Source organism: Lactuca virosa, chromosome 9 (genome assembly GCF_052849685.1).
Source record: "Lactuca virosa cultivar CGN04683 chromosome 9, Lactuca_virosa_CGN04683_v6, whole genome shotgun sequence".
Taxonomy (NCBI): domain Eukaryota; kingdom Viridiplantae; phylum Streptophyta; class Magnoliopsida; order Asterales; family Asteraceae; genus Lactuca; species Lactuca virosa.
In genome coordinates this window covers 156,755,578-156,762,299 of record NC_136434.1, presented here as the reverse complement: position 1 = coordinate 156,762,299, position 6,722 = coordinate 156,755,578, and positions in this window count along the sequence as shown.

The following is a 6,722-nucleotide window of genomic DNA, read 5'->3' as shown; positions in this document are numbered from 1 at the left end:
GACGGATACCTCGTCTAACGATAACTGCCCTATCTATACCGCCACTCATGGCTCCTTCAATCCTTTTGATCCATCCGATCATGACAGTTTGAGAACCTGTCGCCACTGAATCCGACGCAAAAAGGTGAATGCTACCAGAATAACTGTAGTCTTACATCATGCCCGGTCTCCTTCGACCTACCGATTCCTGATTCCAATTATGTTGTGACCTACTCACCACCTTGCGAACTGGCCCACCCTTTCCTAAGTCACCTGAACGAATCCTTGAATGCCATGACTACCCTGTAGTCTTTCTGTACTTTCCACATTATCCAAACGCTTGTGAATGCTACGGCTCCCCCGCAGTCTTACAACACTTTCCACACTATCTGACTGCTTGTGAATGCTATGGCTTCCCCCACAGTCTTACAACACTTTCCAGACTATCTGACCGCTTATGAATTCTACGGCTACCCCACAGTCTTACAACACTTCCCACACTATCTGACTACTAGTGAATGTTACGGCTCCCCCGTATTCTTATGACACTTTCACCCTAACTAACCATTAGTGAATGCTATGGCTCCCCCACAGTCTTACAACACTTTTTACCCAATGGACCAGTAGTGAATGCTACGGCTCCCCCGTAGTCTTACAACACTTTCACCCTAACTAACCATTAGTGAATGCTACGACTCCCCCGTAGTCTTACAACACTTTCGCCCCAACGGACCAGTAGTGAATGCTACGGCTCCCCCGCAGTCTTACAACACTTTCTCCCTAACACAATCGCAACCCAATTCCTTACACCTAATCTATCAATTCGAATCACACACAGAGTCAAGCACACACTCGACCGAACACCCAAACTGAACTCAATTCTTGACCGAAACCCCAACCTGATTCCCTAAATTTTGCTATCAAGCATTAAGAAGACGCGATTCACAAGTTGGGGAGTTTTAACGAACTCCAAACTCAAACAAACCCTCAAACCAAACAGCCACTTAGACCGCCTTCCTCCCTGACGGGGATACGCAACTCATCCTAGTTTTATAACCGCTCCTGCTCCTGAATACCTGAATGATTCTCCCCCACTTCGATTTGACAAGTACTCATGGCACACGAGAATTAAAGGATTTCTGAAATTCTTTTACCCCCTAACGGTCTGCTGAACACTTACTAAAGCCCAACAACACTATTGATCCCAAATACTTTCGATGATGCTACACCCAACACTTGCAACCCTCATAGTTGATGCCCAAACTAAAATCTCAGCAATGGACCACCTCCCTAGTCTCCCCTAGACGCCAATCAACATGTATGGAAAGACTACTGAATCCTAACGATACGGATGAGTTAACCCACCGAATCCTAACCATAATCCTCCACACAACGCCCCTGAACCGATCTCGAGTACCACCCAACATGCAACCAAGCACTTGGACCTCGCTATACGAGAAATGACCTTTCAATAACCCACTAATGATTCATGGCATGCAAAAGACGTAAGATACTCCCCCAAGATACAGTCCAAAGATGACATAATCACAACCTAAAGACAACACGAACCCAACATACTATAAGATTCCAGGCAACAAGAAACCGATAGCCACCAAAAGAATCGTAAACGATAACACACCCGCCGAACCACCTGCTGGAGCACTGACTTCCCTTGCATCCCTAGGGAATAATCTCTACTGACATGATCAACGTACTACGGTTGTAGCAACCCATACTTCTGGATTGGCAAGCTCCATGGTGCCTTTCTCGCATGCGCTGCACTGACCCCGACCCTGCTGGCCTCTCCAACCCTATTCAGAAATCTTGGGTCTCTTCCTAAGTCCCTCCACTAAATGCACCTGACCTGATCCTCTCTCCCCGATGTACCCTAAATCGATCTCCTGCCCTCAGACTCTAGGTTTCATATCATTTATGGTCTGATACCCTTACACTCTCACTAGCTCAATCGTCAACAGCTGAACTGCAACAGCTGGAGCAAACTCTGCCCTATTACAGGCTATAAACTACTCCCAAATCATAGTCTCCAATCCCGAAAGCGCAATAGATCGCACAATCAATCCTTGTCGGCCGATACAAGAGATACAAGGTGAACTAAACCTTAGCTCCTAAGGGGTATGGACTAGTGCGGAAAACACTTTCCATCTCCTTAGTCCAACACGAACTCAAATCCCTGGAATTCCTTCCACTAACTGGCTCACCACTGGAGCTAGAACCAAACCCTGGTCCTTCCCTATACGTTCTCATCCTCATCCTGCAAAACAGCTATTCCCACGGTCCAAGCATAACCAATAATTCTCCTTCCCATAAGCTTCTAAGATTCTCCAAGACTCTCAACGATTCGAGTATGGATCCCGTGCTTTCAGTAGTAAGGACCAATACTACCTTCTACACATATCCATAATTTCCTCAGCAATCCTCCTGAATCCTCTAAATCACCTACTCCACTGATGCACCAAATATCCGCTAGACAGCAGCACAATACCCACCGAAGCAACTCCTAGGCTCCCAACCTCACTGAACCGCCCCACTAACTCACTGAAGCGTATCCTAGGCTTTCCTAGGTTCCCAACCTCGCCCTTCCATCAACTGCTGAAGAACTCCCCATGATGTCGGCCATCCACCTCCTGAATATCATCATATTCACTTAGTAGCTGACTCCCATCATTCAAGAGTTCCACAAAGCACAAAGCAAGCAACATTCGTGCAGTAACTCCAACCCATGAAACTATCATAGAACATTCAGCCCACATACCACAACTCATGCTATCCACATCCACCCTCACTGTCGACTTGTTGGATTAGGTGTCAAAGCCCATAACTATAATTGGTATATACTTGACCCGAGAATAGCATGGTCCATTTGGGTTGCATATCATCAGGACAATTTGTTAGGATGGACTTTTGAGAAGAGGTTATTTATGATTTATTAATATATTATAAGTTATAATATATTAATATGAAATCATATGATTTAATTAGTATTGATCAAGAATTAGTTTGAAATTAATTTTGTGATCAACAGAGACTAATTAAATCTATGGAGACTAATTATGGTAATTAGTTATATATATATATATATACATATATATATATATATATATATATATATATATATATATATACATATATATATATATATATATATATATATATATATATATATATATATATATATATATATATATATATATATATATATATATATATATATATATATATGTTTTGGGCTTATGATCCATGTTGAACTAAGTTTATGTATGGATACATAAAGAGTTGGGCCACATGAACCATAGATCATAAACCCATGTGTCACACCCCGAAACCGATGGCGGAAACGTTCCGGGGCGGAGTGACGTCATGTAGAGTATCACAACCAATGTACATAGCAAGCATAGTAAACACAACCATTACATTACATGAGAAAGTTTTACATTTGTTTGAAAATAAAGTACTACAAGTTTTCTTAGATACATTCGTTAGAACAAAAGTGAAGACGAGTCTTCTATATGCTCCGTCTTCTCCAAAAGTTAGTGGGAGTACCTGTCTATGGATGCCCTGAGAATACAAACAGTTTTAAAATATCAGCATAAAGCTGGTGAGTTCATAAGCGGTTTGTTTTCTGGAAAAAGATTCAGTTTCCTTTTGTTTCATGAACAGTTGATATCCAAGAAAATCCCGTATTTTCTTATAAAAGTATTTTGGTTATCCCTTTGTTACACAATTTGAATTAAGAAAATCCTGCAAATTTCCTTATGAAAATATGATTTGATTTCTCGTTCGATGTACCATACAACCTTGTTTATGAAAAGTTTCGTTATCCCAAGAAAACCCTATGTTTTCTTATGTTGAGCTTTCATTGGTTATCGATTCTGAAATGATGTGTACAAGTACCTACCATACTTGTATCGTTTGAGTGAAACACACTAAATGACTGGTATCCCGTAGTAAGCGTATTAGTTTTGACACGTACACAAAACTAATAAGTAAGTAGTGAACTAGTAGTAATCAAAGACAGTTATTACTAGGAGGTTAGTTCACTAGGTTCGTTATTACTTTATCAGTAAATCTTCATTATCTAAGTTGCGAGTTCCATAACCATACGATAGACTAGACATGGCAATAAGAAGTCCATCGTCATTTTATGACTTTTGTCACCCATGGACCTGACGATCCAACTGTAGCTAGCAGCAGGGTGCGGGGTAGTCAGTCCCGTATAGATCTATACACTCAAGTCACGCTCTCCCTCCAAGAGATTCTGGTTACGGGAGTAGTCCTCCACTCTCGTATCCGTTGTGGAGTGTTACCGAGGACGTGTCTCCAATCATAAGAATAATGGGTTTTACAAGTAATAGTATAGAAAATCCCGGTTTATGAAAAGACACGAAATCCTTGTGAAATGTAAAAATATAACATTTTATAATGAGTTTCACAATTTGTTTTGAAAACTAACTCCACGAGTTAGACGGTTGGTTAAAACGGATTTTCGATGTTTAAAACATATTGAACATGTAGTTATGTTATACGAAATAACAGATTTGAGTACAAGTTTCCTTGTACTTTTGCTTGTATTCCCCCCCCCTGAAAACATGAAAAACACAGAAAATGGTGTAGGGGTATGAACTCACCTGAAGAGAATGTGCCGATTTAGATGCTATGTATCAGTTTAGGGCTTGAACACGCGTGAGGTTCCTATGTAACATGAAGAGATACATAATTATATCTAATTAGACTTTGTTTTTACCAAGATTGTAGGATAATACACTCCGAGGCACGAAAACACTTCAATTCAAGTGTTAGGAATGATACGGGTTGTATCTAAGGAGTGTAGGGCCTAGATAAGGTGTTTACTCTTCAAGTGTAAACCCTTAGGGAGTTTACGGTCCAAAGACCATATCCCCCATGAGTTTACGGCCGTAAACTCATGGGTGTGGTGGTTTGAGTGATCCAAGGTCTCATCTTGCACATGGGAAGGTTCTAAGGTTGATTCTATGGCTTAGAAAGTGATCGGGACATGAAATGGCCTTGGAAATAGGGTTTACGGTCCTTGGACCACCCTTGGGGAGTTTACGGTCGTAAACTCAAGGGTTTACGGTCCTTGGACCACCTTTGGGGAGTTTACGGTCGTAAACACATGGGTTTACGGCCGTAAACCCACCTTTGCCCATGTTTGTCCATTTTCCAAGTGTTTTGGTGGTTTGTAGGCCATTCATGCAAGTTCTAGACTCAAATGCAAGCCATGCAAAGTGTTTGGAGCATTAAAACACCTTTGGAAGGTGTTTACGGTTTTGGGAGACGTTCCCAAACCGTAAACTCATGTTTACACTTCTTTGGACATGTTTTAGGGTTCTAAGATCATTCAAACAAGTTTCAAGGCCATTAGACATGCATTGGAAGGGTTGAGGAGCATCAAAACCCCATTAAAGGGTGTTTATGGTTCTTGAATATTCAAGGACCGTAAACTCATGTTCATGGCCAAAAACTCATGATCTTGTGGATCTAACTCCATGCATGTAAGGATCTAAGCATTAGAAGATGTTTGGAAGGGTCTTGGGGCTTCAAAACCCCCATTGAAGGAGTTTACGGTTTTTGGGAGGCTCCCCAAACCGTAAACACGAGTTGTTGATGCATTTGAGAGTTTAAGACATGGATTTGCATGCATGTTAGGATAAACCACTAGTTAGGAAGGATCACTTACCAAATTGGAGCTTGAAAGTGAAGATCCTTGAGAGAAATCCGATTTTAGAGAGAGAAAGTAGAGAGAGAAAGTTCAAGTGTGGGAAAAGCTCAAATGGTGGTCACTCCACCCTTTTTATGTGTGACTAGAGTTAGTGACCCGGTGGGAATACACCCAATACGGACATTAAACGGAGCTTAATATTCTACCCAGGTAAATAACCATTGCCCGTATTAGTCGTAGTCTAGAAATTCTCAAAAGATTATTTAGAGTGTTTTTACTCAAATAAATATTTCGTTCTGCCACATACGAAATTATAATAATAATTCTAAATGAATTATTTAATTTGAAATTTAACGGAAAACCCAAAATAAAAATGAAATTTTTATTAACGGAATGAGTTACGTTAACGGAATATCTTTCGGATTGTCACATTATCCCCCTGTTAGAGGAAATTTCGTCCCGAAATTTAGAATTTAGATGCAAATCATGGAATTGGAAAGAGGTGCGGGTATTTCGTTTTCATCGAGTCTTCGCGTTCCCAAGTGAATTCGGGTCCCTGCTTGGCATTCCAGCGAACTTTCACTATCGGGATGCGGCTTTGTTTCGTTCGTTTGATCTCTCTATCCATGATTTCGATGGGCTCTTCCACAAAGTTCAGGTTTTCGTTGATTTCGATCTCATCCAAAGGAATCACAAGGGTCTCATCAGAAAGACACTTTTTAAGGTTTGAGACGTGGAAGACAGGGTGAATATTGCTAAGTTCATGAGGTAAATGGAGTTTGTAAGCTACGGGACCAATCCTGGCTAGGATTTCGAAAGGTCCTATGTACCTTGGGTTAAGTTTTCCATGCTTTCTGAAGCGTATCATGCCCTTCCAGGGTGAGACTTTCAACAAGACACGATCTCCAACCTGGAATTCCAAGGGTTTTCGTCGTTTATCGGCGTAGCTCTTTTGTCTATCTCGGGAGGCCTTAAGTCGTTCTCGGATTTGTACGATCTTTTCGGTGGTTTCGCGGATGATTTCTGGACCAGTGAGAGTGCTGTC